General features: G+C 34.7%; 1 pseudogene; it reads right to left on the bottom strand.

Annotated features, from left to right (window-relative positions):
- The window catches only part of LOC113113302 (28S ribosomal protein S5, mitochondrial-like), a 56,230-nt pseudogene that overhangs the window by 8,780 nt on the left and 33,013 nt on the right, over nt 1-14,437 (bottom strand).

Here is a 14,437-nt window from a genome sequence, read left to right as displayed (position 1 = left end):
TTCATTGTTGTGTATAATTAGATAATTCTCCAAATACTCCACACTACATGGTAATTTTGTGCTGAGCAGTTTTTGTGCCCAGACTGCCTCCCATTTAGGAGTTCAAGAGAGTGGTTTAGAAGCGCTGAGATACACGCAAGCAATCACACACACAAAGGTGATAGACACACTAAACAACACACACAATTCTAATGGCAATCAATGAAGAAACAAGACAAAGCAGATTAAATTAACCCCTTGTCGCATATAGGAAATATTATTAAATTCAAGTTCAAGTTCAAGTTCATTTATTTATATAGCACATTTAAACAGCCGCTAGACAAGTGCTTTACAGAACAAGCATATAAAAATAAAAATGAAATAAAAAATAAAATTGTTAAACCATAATAAAATAATTCACTTTTAACAATCCAATCAAATCTTAATTAATATATATATATATATATATATATATATATATATATATATATATATATATATATATATATATATATATATATATATATATATATATATATATATTATATTTATATAATTTATAAGATATGCACTTGCAATTTCATGTTAGTAAGACACATGGTTCTGCTTGTACTCACCTCTATCATGCGTCGAGTCAAAATCTGCATACGTTTCTGAAAAGACGAAATAGTACAAAGTCAGAACTGTTTATAAATGACAAAAAAAACATAAGGTCATTAGCACAGGTTGAGATTGCTGAAAAAGGCTCACACAGCCTATTTGTTTTTGATTAGGGACAGCAAGCGTGTTAAAAGAGATTATGTGAGTGGTCTGTTATGACCTATAACCCCAGGGCTGTGCTGTTGCCGCAGTAACTCATTACAGGTGTTTCATTTTGCCTGCGAGAGACAAGCATTTTTCCTCGATTTAAAGGAGGAGGTGTTGCTGTGGTGACTCAGGGGTGAGAAGTTGTTGGAGCAGATCTAGGAATGATTTAAACACCAGGCCTCACCGTTGCTCGGCAATCCATCACCACGACTACCAGAGATTGCACCCACATCCCGTTGGCCAATCAGACGACAGGAAATCTATTCCCACTGTAAGATGGTGAGCGGCAGAACAGAGATGAACAGCAGTGTAAATTACAAGGAAATTGCATTTTCTGCATCTCGTTTCACTGTGTGTGTGTGTGTGTGTGTGAATGTTGAAGCAATCGAAGTGTGTAGATGCAGGTGTTGTGCAATACATCCTATTATATGATCAAAGACCATGTTTTTAATCAAACTGTTTGACTATTTCAGTTACATCCATTATAAATCAACTATACAGCCATGCATCTCCTTTACCAAGCATTTTCAGTAGAAAGGGACAAATCAAAGAGCTGTCCAACACACACACCTCCGTTGGGACCCGGATCCGGCTGATCCCACCCCAGGAGTGGCCAGTCCAGCCCCTCTCTTCCTTTATCTTAGTCTTCCAGCATTTGTCCCATTCATCTCTCTAGCGTTCCAGGGCTGCTGTCACCTCCTTCTGCAGTGTCTCTCCCCGCTGTTATGGAATATTCAGACCGGGCCACAGGTAGCCAGCATGACCTAAAGAACACACAAGAAAGGCAATTATCAAATCATAATAGAGATTATTTACATATAAGTCTTAAGGTAGCGAAAAGTAGCAAAAATAGCGAGTTTAATTACTTGGGTTAGAGAATGATGTGGTGTTTTTGGTGTTGTTGTTGTCTTTGAATCTTTGAGCAAATACCAAATTGATAAAAAGGCAGTAAAGACATTTATAACAATACAAAAATGTTCTATTTCAAATAATTGCTGTTCTTTTTACTTTCATAATTAATCAGAAAGAGACCTGAAAATACTGCATCATGGTTTCCACAAAAATATTAAGCAGCTGTTATAACTTTAATGATAAGACTAAATTATTATTCAGCACCAAATAAGCATATTAGAATGATTTCTGAAGGGGTATGTGATACTAAAGACTGGAGTGAAGGCTGCAGAAAAGTCACCTTTCTAATCACATAAATAAATTACATTTGAAAATATACTGAAACAGAAAACAGTTATTTTAAATAAATTGCAATTTTTAAATTGCAGCAATATTTAACAAAATCACTGTATTTTTCAATCAAAAAAAAAAAAAGCCTTGTTGTAAGGCTAAAAAATAAATAAATAAAATGTGTTTAAAAATAAATAAAACCGACAAACCCCGAATTTTTCTGAATGTTGATGTGAATTAAATCTAATTATAATCAAATGTAAATTATGATTTGATTTTCTTATTTAAAAGTTATTGTCCTTATTTAAATTATAATGTTTTGGTACAAGAAATATAAGTTTAAAACTAAGCCCCATAAAATGTTTTTAGTGTGCTCTTTCAATGCTGTGAAGTAGTCAAAGGTAACAGGAGATTACGGGTAGGATGTACCTTCTCCAAGGTTCTGGCCTCTCTTCAGATTTTTTTTTCATTTTATGTTTGGTTCTCTTTCCTCTTCCCTTTCTGGCACCGGCACTTGATTCAGCTAAGACTCCCCACCAAAGCTTGTCTGCTGTCACTAAGGTAATGATGTCAATAAATCACACACATCTACAGTCGCATCACTAATACAGTCTATAAGTGTACAGTCTATAAGACTCATACACACTCAAATAAGGTGAAGAATGAATAATAAAGCTATGAGTAGTGTGTTAACCTGTGTATTTAGATAATGACTGCACAGTAAAAGTCAATTCCAGCTTTTGGTTTTTACCATGCAATTATGAAGTTTCATCTAAATTCTGTGTGTGTGTGTGTGTGTGTGTGTGTGTGTTTAGAGGGGTTGGGTAATCTGGGACGTTGGGAGTTGCTTGATGTTGTTCTGATTTAATTAGCACTTAATTAGATGAGACAGAGAGGCCTGCCAGGCTTAATGAAGCATCCGATTCCAACAAAAGCAATTCAAGAAATTTCATAATTCTATCTGACAAACAGACATCTCCAACGCACACTGATGCATACAGTATTCAAACAAACACTCATGTGTGTACACGCAACCACACCATCTGCAAGAGAGATGCTGAAGGCATATCCCTACATGGATTTAAAAGTTTAAAAACTTTTAGATGATGTTTTTTAATTTAATATTTAGATTTAATTTCAGCTTTTTCAATTAAAGTTTTTTGTTCGTTTGTTTGTATGTTTTTTTTAATAGTGTTAGACAGTTTTAGTCAATAATAATTACCCTGAACTGCATGCCAATGATATGCTTCTGTTCAATGGATTTAATACAGTATTAAAATATTGATTGTTTTTGCATTGTTTATTGAATGCTTTACTCATCTTCCGCAGTATCTGCAGTCATAGTCCCCTCTGGAGTGACCTGAGGTTAAGCACTATTTTCAAGAGTACATCGGTGAAAAGAGATCTCATTAACTCCATCCTCATGCTATTGAGAGTCAAACCTGTGACCATCACTCCAGGATCTTGACTGACACTCACCAAAATCAAACAAAGCCTATCACAGCTGCTTACATTTGATAAAGAAGCTTGAATGGAGCATAGTGGGTGGGACTGGGACCTGCCAAATGGGAGAGGTGAGCAGCGCCCCCTAGAGCTCTCAGAGCTCCAACACCTGTTGACAATAGAGACAGAGGACAGGACATTTCTTAAAAGCTAAACTAAAAGTCATGGGCCCATATTCACAAAGGCCAAAATTTGCTCATAACTTGCAGACTTATGATAAAATCTTAAAAATAATGGCAGTCCTGAATTTAGGACTCCTAAATTTTTGCTCTACTGCTATTTCACAAAGCGTTTTAGTGCTAAACTACCTCCTACATCTGTGAAATGTTAGGAGTAGTGAAAAGGAGTCCTGAGTCACTAAGATCAAAACACAAACTATTCCTAAAATGGCATTTGAGAATCCTCTTAATCCAGCATTGAGAATAGGTTTTAAGACAAAACTTAGCAAAAAATATTACCTCTATTTAGGAGAACTCGTAGTGGTTACATACAATTTTTGTGATTATGGACCCTGATCTGTACCTATACTGAACAAAGCCAGATGCACAGAGGTTATTATCCATTTTACTGGTTCATAGTATATGCATGTACATAATTATTCAACACCCAAAAGTCTAAATTTGTGTTTATTGTTTATGATACGTTGCCTCCAAGTGCTTAGAAGCTTATGTTACCTCTCTACAGAAATCTTAGTCCACACCTTGTACGCAAACCTTTCTAAATTGATGAATATATTTGGTTTGCATATATTATATAATACATGCAGATATATTATACTGTACATTTGGACCACTAAAAAAACTAATAAATAAACAAAGAGTACACGTAATGTGCTTAAACATTTGATGAAGTCAAAGTCAGGTCACAGTTCCTTGGATACATTAGTCATTTATAGTACTCTAAACAAGCAAAAGCTACCACTAAGCAGCTACTTGCAGCTTTTCACACAACATCATGTAAGGTCAGAGTTCTCATATTTCAGCTCACAAATTACAAAGATATTTGAAACAATAACAACAAGAGATTGCGAAATATATTGTATAAATATATTGTATAATTTTGCAGTGTATCTAATAAAATAAAATAAAAAAAAATAAATAAAAAAACATTGGCTATCTTTATTAACACCGAGTCAGCAGAACAAACACAGATTAGTAGTCACTTTTACTAGCCTTGCTTTTAGACATGACTACAAATTAAGAAAGGGGTTTTGGAATTGGAATGAGTATTTTTTTGGGTTGAAGTATTTCTTTAAATAGATTTTTATGCCAATTTTATCATCTGCATATCATATGTAGGCCAGCATGAACGTAATTTTGGATGATTAAGGCCACGTATGCAATGCCTAAAGAAAAACATGAAAAATTGCATTGAAAAGCTGAGGGCTATGATCTCCAGAATCATATTCCTCAGCTTTTCAGTGCAAGTTACAGAGCTCTGGAGCTCTCTTCAGGGCACACATTGATGTCTGTGCTGTCTTTTGGGACATTACACCCATCTGTGCTCTGCCTGTGATACAGACTGGAGGAATAACACCTGCGTGTTCAGTAGAGCCTAGCCTCATATCCTTTAATCAGCAGCTCCGTTATCAGCTTTAGTCAGACTGTGTACTGTTCAGGCTGCTTCAGAATCACAGGGGAACGTGCCTGAAAGAGGTGACTAGAGAATCTGAATCAGTGCAAATGTGCTCGTAAAGAAGAGAAGAAGAGAGTGGATAAAATGGGAAATGATAGGGGTAAAAGGCTGTGTCACATTCCACATTCCATTAGATCCCTATGGCATCAAGCAGTATATTAAAAACATATATTTGATTGCTAGCAAAGACATTGATCTTTTAAAAATTAGGTCATTTGTGAAAAAATTCAATAATTCAATAAAAATTCAATAACCTAATTTTAAAAAATTAGGTCAATTGCCGAACATAAATTAACAAATTAATAGAAATATAATCTCTAATTCAGGGTTGTTATAGTTAAAGTTATAGTTATAGTTATACTTTTTCACTTAAAATAAATAATAAATATTAACTGAAATAAAATAGAAAATATTATAAAATTAAACTTATTTTAGTTGGCAAGGCAGCATTTCAAACGTGGTGGACTGGTATTTAAATAACTCAAACTAAAACTAATTAATAAAAATGAATATTTAATAAAACAAAAACTAATCAAGATGACACAACAAAATTACAAAAGTTTAAACTAAAATTAAAGTGAAAACATAAAATATGAAAAATAATAATGCTGAATAATAAGATAAAAAAATAACACTGCCCTAAATAAAATAACACTGCTCTACTAGAAGGATTTTTCATGGAAATAGTGAACAAAATGTCAAAAAGCAATATAGACTGTGTGTGTGCGTGCGTGCGTGCGTGTGTGCGCGCACAATAGAAATGTCTGACTCCCTAGTTAGTAGACTTGCTACTGAACTACAGTAGGGAGCTGACTAAGACATTCTCAGAGAGAGGAGAAGAGCAAGGGGGCAAGAAGAAGTACAGAGGGTGAAGAACCAAGATAACAGCCAGGAAAGGCATAAATAACAAGATAGGGGGGAAAGGAGGAGAGAACCTAAACAATACATAACATGAAGAGTTGCTTCAGTGACAGTTTGATCCAGGCTGTCAGAGAAGGGCAGCTGACTGGAAGAAGCAGTTGAAAGAAAGGAAGAGGACAAGAGTTTACAGAACTGTCAGGCTGATAAATGCTGTCTACAATTTTAGAGTGGTGTTCCTGCGTGCATCCAAACACAAGCTTTTCCAATTCCCTGTGTGACAGCCCAAGCCATCGTCAGTGTGACAGGAAACAGATTAAGTAGCCTCTGCAAGATCTCTGTCAGCATGATGTGGATGTTTATTAATCAGTAGAATAATCTTGATATTACACGGGTGGAAGGAGAGGTAATTGGTTTGGCTATTCTGTGTCAGCCGCAACACAAGGATGTGTTTTCTGCATGTATTTATGCTTTGATTTGAATGAAAACAGCACATCCATGTGGCACGCCGGCTGACACAGAAGAGCACATACTGCTTTGCATTCAGTTCATAATCTCCAGAAGGGTGCTATGCTGATTCGGAGAGACACAGAGGAGACGAATTGTTGAAAAAAGTCATTATTTTTGTTTTATTCACATACAAAAAGTATTCTCGTCATTTCATAACGTTACGGTTGAACCACTGATGGCAGATGGACTATTCCGATGATGCTTTTCATACTTTTCTGGACCTTGACAGTGCATTTTACTTGGCAGTCAGTGGGACAGTCACAAGCCTCCTGGTTTTCATCTAAAATATCTTGAATTGTGTTTCGAAGATGAAAGAAGCTTTTACGAATTTGGAACAACATGGTGGTGATTAATGACAAGATTTTCACTTTGGGGTGGAGTATCCCTTTAAGATTCTTGAGCCTTAAAATTGATTTACTAAAATGAGCTGGCAGTATATACTTTAGTTCAGTATTGGGACTGCAATGCTTGTTCTGTGTGTTTTGGATTCAGTTAAAAGAACTTACTAATAAGAATTATTTGTTCAGCAAACAGACTTGATTGCTCATGCTGAAATGTTTTTGATTCAGTTAAAAATAAAAATAAAAAGTAATTTGTTTGGGAATCAAAGCCACACTGGATGGGCTGTATTTTTTCAATTTTCAGGACTTTTTTTTATTTTTTATTCTTGTCATCTGTCGGGAATCAGACTAGACAGATTGCACTGTATGTTCTTTATTTATTAAACACAACCGACCCCTAATAATTATTTGTTTAGGAATTAGACTACAATGGCTACATTGTATGTTTTCAATTGACAAAAAATAGTGGCCCAAAATATATTTTGTTCTGAATTTCTGACTCTTTTATTGACAGTATATTCACTGTGAGGAAACCAGTCATCATTAGTTTTCTTTTCAGATGGTTCCTAATTTTGCATGTGATTTAATTTGGAATAAGTAGCCTACTGAAAGTTATCATAAGAAATAAATGCCCAATTCTTGATTTGTTTAAAGTAACACTGATTGTTTTTAGTGTTTTCATTAACATCACAACCGAATGTGTCCTCAGGTAGAGCCTCTTGTGGTGAAGCTTCTCTGTGGGTTCTGGGTCTGCAATCACACACTCACCAGTGCCACTGAACGTAATTGGCAGCCTCTGGGTTACATAATCATCTGAGATGGAGACCAAAAGAGTGTTCTCTCATCTGTGAGTCCATGCAGTCCTCTGAAATTATACTTTACCTGTGAGCATCAATCAGAGTCAAGGAGACAAACTACAGACCACACACGAATAGTGAGGATCAAGAGTGTGATTTGACAAATCTAGAAAGATTTAATTTAATTCAAGGCACATGGCAACACACACATTTGTCAATCTCACAAACTTCATAACATCCATAAATTAGCCTTTTTATCAGTCTAAACACACTGATGAGACACATACAGTAGTGACATTTAATTAAAATGTGTTTTGTTACATTGATTTGGAAAATACAGGACTGGTTCTTTTATTGCTTAATGCATTTGTCAGACTGCATTTATGATAATTTGTAGCTTTTTCCTGCAATTCTATAATAACTATAACTGTTAATTTCCAGGTTAGCCTTCAGAGCAAATAAGATATTTCTAGGCTAAAGTTTTGTGATGTTTTCTAGCCCGATATTGATCGCTGTTTTGCAGAGCTGCTCTCATTAGCATAAATTTTACAAGGATGCCATGAAAAAAAAAAAAAAAAACATGCTTGAGAGAGCCAGGGAATCTCGACGTAAATAAAAACAGACGTTTTCATTCTCATTGAGTTTTTTGGGCCTTTGCAGCTTTTCAATCTCTTATACGCACACTCATGCACACATACAGATGCTTGAGTGTGAATACACCCATGGATTCATTATTTTATTCTGTGTAATACAAATGTGGCTTTCCACAAAGTGCATCTCAGCCAGAGATTTGTTTTGAAAATATCAATATATGGAGCGGCTGTGTGTGTGAATTCATGAGAATGTGAGAGATGGATAAAGACAGGAATGTTTGTCCTATGCTCAGTACATAATAGACTGACTTTTTCCATAGCCGCACAGCTAAACAACCATAACAAACTCAATAGTCTATAAACATTTACTGTATAAACAATGTTCAGTTGTTTATATCAGTAATGGAAGAGAGGTGTTGTAAAAACAAAGCACAAACCATTTGTTTTCCTTTATCCGTTTATATGTAAGCTTTTTTTTTTTTTTTTTTTTTTAGTTTTGTTGTGTAGGCCAACACACATATTTTTGAGTCACTAGATATTAAAGTATGTTGTTGATATAGATGTAGATGAGTTTATTTCTACATTGGAATAGACTTTATTAGAATAGATAGGAATAGATCAATTTAGCATAACTCCACTTGTTCATCAATAGATTCTTTGCAGTGAATGGGTGCCATCAGAGTTCAAAGTTGATAAAAGCATCACAATACTCCACGAGTAGTTCACATGACTCCAGTGCATCAATTAATGCATTGTGAAGTGAAAAGCTGAGTGTTTGTAAAAAACTAATCCATCAACACAATTGTTTCCCTTCAAACTGTTTCTTCCAGCTAAAATAGATGTCCTCTATACGTATTTTTTTTTTTTTTTTTTTTTTATTAATCAACTGGAGTCATGATGTGGATTATTGTGATGTTTTTTATCAGCTGTTTGGACTCTCAGTTTGATGGCGACCATTCACTATAGAGGATCCAATAGTGAGCAAGTGATGTTATGCTAAATTTCAAGATGTCTTGGCACTCTTGCAGTACTTTTTTAAAGATCAATTCTGCAAGACTTCAAGTGTACATCAAGTATGCCATCCTGGACAGAGTCTAAAAGAGATTGGTGCAAGGGTCAAAAATACATGGCCAAAAAGGTGGTTGCAGACTTATTACATTTCGATGAAAGGTTGCAAAATCTTCTTTGTATTCACATTCACTGGCAATAAAAGGTAATGTCTAATATAAAAAGTATCATGTTTACTTCATGCTGACTTTAATGCCTCATTCAAAAAAGTGAAATTAACAATTGTAACAATACACTAAAATAATACATAGCTCTAAATAATTTAAATAGAGTTTGAGAAAATTGCAGAACCACATGAATAATAAACGAGATTCTGTGTCAAATTAAACATTCATGATGTCAGATGATGTAACTTTAATTGGTAGGAGTTTTTGTTGGAAACCCTGACCTCCAAAAGAGGTCATTTGAGAGAATAGTGGAAGAAAGAGAGTTTGAATGAGTTTGAGCATAGAATTGATTGCCAAGCTTTCATTTAACATGCTTGAAGTAAACTAGATTTAGTATACAGGGATCTCTTCTGTTTGGACTTCATCAAACCAATTTAAGGTCCCATACATATGAATTAGGTTAATTAACATTAGACAGACAACCTCCATTATTACAGAAAAAAAAGAGAGAGCAAGGAAATTAGACTGAAAGAGATAAAAGGGAGGGGAGGAAAACAAAAAGAGAGAAATGGAAACAGACTTGCAGTTGGGCAGACATGTGGGAGAGAAGTGACCCTTGAAGAGAGCAAATGGAGGAGCAAAGGAAAGAGTGGAGAAGAACAGACCATTACACTAACAGCAGATTTGAAATGACAGCAGGCAGAGCGCAGATAAATGAGACAGGAGAGGAGGTGACCCTGTAGTGCGAGCACATTCGAGTGTTTGATTTCCTGTCACGGTGGGGACTTTCTGTCAACTTTGTGTTTTGCTATCTTAATATTTTAAATATTAACTCTCACAAAAAAAAACATTTTGCACTTTTCATCATCACCATCAAAATAGTTTTTATAATTTTTGATTATACATATTATTGAATGGATCTTTTTTCATATTTTCCTAAATGTTTTATCTTCAGAAATTTTAAGTATTTTTATGTATAAAGGGAAATGAACAAATAAATGACACATGCATCTTGAGACAAAGTCTAAATATTACTTTAATATTTAATTATAACCTTGAAATCAGACTTAGGTATAAAATATTTGCTTCAAAATCATTCATATGTGAAAATCAGTTGAACAAAAGCATTCTAACCTGGCTCAGGTTAAAATAAAACCAAAAGGGATACAAAATGCATATCATAGGTGTTAAAATAGTGTGACATGCTATATTATTATACTATATTACCTATGTTATTATCACATATATTATTATAGTTAATTTCAGATTTTACTCTGTTTTTTTTTTTACTCAGATTTTACTACCTTCTTAACTCTGAGGACGCTCCAGGCATTACAATGTGAATTACTGATTTGCATAACAAGCATTAGTTTTGCTCCTCCCTGGTACCTCCTCCAAACATGCACGATATTACAGCATGAAGAGAAACACATAAGGGAGGAGAAAACATCAAGTCTAGAGGAATGATGGGATGGAGGAGTGAATGTCAGAGAGAGATGGATTTGTGTATCAGTGTATAAATCAGTGTAATTCAGCATGTGGCACAAAGCCTAGAGCAGGTGAGCAGTGTGTCATCTCTCTCTCTTCATTGCTTATGTCATCCCACATTCTTCACTCCTCCAGTCCAAACCTTCAATCCAATCACTTTCTTTCCATTGTAAGACAACTCAGATAACAATATTGTGAATACACTTAACAACTAATAAAAATCCAGTATTGACTGATGCGATATATCATGCACCTCTTCCTCCTTTTCATCCATTTGTACTTGTCTATTTTTAAACTGGGGCCCAGCCTAAGTTGCAGCTGGAAAAATGTGCTTGAAATGATTCCCCCTCCATTATTCAGGCTTGCATTCAGAGGTTATTATGTTTTATGAATTATGAATGAACCTTAATAATTTAGTGTCACATAAAAATGGTTCAGCATTAACATTGAGCACAATTAGCTAAATGAGTGCTGTATCAGGCAGAGCTAAGATACCACAACAACTCCTCTGAGATTACATGTGTGTGTGTATATGAACACCTTCCTTTATGAATTATTCTACATAGCAATGTAGCAGTTGGCGGTGTGTGTGTGTGTGTGTGTGTGTGTATGAGGAAGTATGTGAGTTAAGAGCGTGTGCAAATTTGTTTGGATATGCATCTTTGAATATTTTAATAGATTTTAAGGAAAGATTTCCTTATTTGTCTTTCCAAATTCTGTAGTTTTTCTGCTTAATCCCAGTTTGAAATATTTACTTGATTAATCAACATCTGTCAACCAGCTGAATAAAATTCATGTATTATTAATCACTGTGATTACAGTCTTAAAGAGAATTTAAATGCATTAAGTCAGATAGCATAATCCTGATGTAAATATCTACACTACATCTCAATTTTACATATCAAACTTAATGTACATTTTAATGTATTTTCTTCTAATTGTTGATGCACAAACAATGCTAATTGGAGTCCATTAAATGCATAGGATTTTAATAAGGGATTGAACAGATACATGGAGAAAAAATTATCACTGCAGGCTAGTGGGTTATTGCATGGTGATCAAGAATGTCAGCCCTGTGCATCCAGAAATATTAATTTATTAGCTCAATTTACCCTTATAGTTGATGGCCTAATGTGAATGTTATGAACTTTGTAATTTGTATAGCAATACACTAATCTATAAAACATAATTGCATAAACAGACAATCTTTGTTAATTAATATGATACTAATTTGTAAGCATCTTATATTGTTATAGAAAGCAGTTTGCTTACCTGGCCGACCCTCAAAACAAACATTAGTTTGCAACTAATTGGGCTCCTAATGCAGTAGAGAATTGATCTTGAATTAACCTTTTTTCTCTCCATTTTCATATAGTTTTTAGCAATGTGTTCATAGAGAACACTCAATTGTGCTTAAAATACATGCTTAAAATAACTAAATATAAAATAGGCCTATGAGAAGATGAACAGAGGAAAATTATATACTGCAGTTTTGCTTCTCAAGCTTATCTTATTGTTTTGAAAACAAGAGAAACAATTGATTATGTAAAATATTTTTGAAGTGCACAGTTAGTCTGCTAAGAATCAACTGAAGTAACTACATAATGTTTGTGTTAATTTCTATCACTTAGTCACCATGGCAATGAATTAGAAGACAAACCTACTCCAATATTTACAGCACACACGCTCACACACTTTTCATTAGCATTCACCTTTCACCAGACAGAGGGAAGCAGGGATGTTTGTGTGGAGAGATAAAAAGAGGTGGAGGGTGTATTGGAAGGAGAAGTGAAAGAGGGGAAATGTGTTTGTGAATATTTGAGAGAGAAATCTGAGATCAATTCTTTTCCTTAAATGGATGTGGGTGTATTTGCTCTAGTCACTTTCATTCATCTATCAGAACCACAGAAAAAGGTACCAAACAGACATTAAGTGTGTCACCACAGAGACTTTATTCAACATCATTGGATGAGGATCATCCACTCACTTTATCACAAACACACACAAACCCTGAGATTTTACTACCACTCAGTCCCACATAGCAATTTCTTTTCTGGCCCAGCTCTGGTCTACACATATCCTTTTCCCTCTGCCCACTGACGAAAAGATGGATGGCCTTGGAGTGGACCGGATCTGGATTAAAGACAGAGGCCACACATGGGCCATAACTGGCCGAGCCTGAATAGGTTTTAGCACTGCTACTTATTCTCAGCCAGAAGCCCCAAAACTGAGCCATACCTGAGCCTTATATAGGCCAGACATAATACAAAATATTAAAGTTTTACTGAATTGCTAAAACACATTTCTTAAAACCTTCTCTCATTTTCTCGAAAACATAAACACAAATCCAAACCTTCAAACTAAATTCACCAAAAAAAGAAAAAAAAAAAACATTACATTACACTAAAAATTATTTTGAAATACTATAAACACATACACACACACACACGCACACACATATATATACAAAATAAATCACACCTTAGTTTGGTGAATATATTGGAGAAAATACAAATACTCAATTTACTCTCAAAAGGGAAAACACACACACACACACAGTGTAAACGTATATGTATACTGTATAACTGATTATGGTGGCAACTCTTTGTCCTGCGTCTGTCGTTCCATGAACAAGAACATGGTCTATCACAGCATCTCTGATTTTATATGAAATGACTGTTCTTGGTCTTGCTCTTCCACATCTTCCTCTTCCTCAATCTCGAATATGCACTTCCTCTACCTCTCAGATTGATGGATGCACCCATGCCATCTGTGAACTTTGAACTGGCTTATTTTTTGTACATTCACATCTTTAGAAACAAGTGTGAACAGTTTTGAATTATTGTGTATAAATGATGATAGCAATGTTGCAGTTGTGCTTTCCTTTTGCTTTCTTCTGTTTAGGGTTTTGCATCACAAGTTTATCATGGTGCAAATTGCATTTTACTGAGTGAGAATGTGTTTAGAGTTTTGCAAAAAAAAAAAAAGTGCATGAGATCTGCAAACAGTGTCTAAACTTCCAGAATTTGTTCACGGTTTTGCAGAAAGAATGACTTATTTGACATATTGGTTTAGGCTATTAAGAATTTGGTTCAGAGAATGGGGTTTAGCATCTTAGCAAATGTGAAACACTGTAATATTTGATATCATTGCATTATGTATTTCTTTTACAGTAATTGCCATTATTTTGGAAAACACAAACTTCACCAATAAAGTACATTTAACTGAATCAAAATGGGGAATGACCCAAGGCACTGTTTTTTTTTTTAGAATCAGAATAAACTTTCCTTGTCAAGTACATAAACACACAAGGAATTTGTTATGTTTCCCCATAAATCATCTTTAGACTACTCGGAAATGTAAAACCCTGCCTTTTTACAGGGTTTGTCAGCTTGTAAAGGATAGAATCATATAGAGTGAAAAAGCCTTGGATAACTGCTGCAGCCATTGTTCTCAGCAACTTTGTGACAACTTTTCTAACGTTGTTAAAGTCTTATCTAACTGGCTAGTTTTGGTCCAGTTATTATATAACTGGCACTGTTCTGCTGATTTTGTGAAACTGACAGTAC

The sequence above is a fragment of the Carassius auratus genome, chromosome 14 (genome assembly GCF_003368295.1).
Source record: "Carassius auratus strain Wakin chromosome 14, ASM336829v1, whole genome shotgun sequence".
Classification (NCBI taxonomy): domain Eukaryota; kingdom Metazoa; phylum Chordata; class Actinopteri; order Cypriniformes; family Cyprinidae; genus Carassius; species Carassius auratus.
Note: the sequence above shows the minus strand (reverse complement) of the source record. Positions and strands in the feature narration are given on the sequence as shown.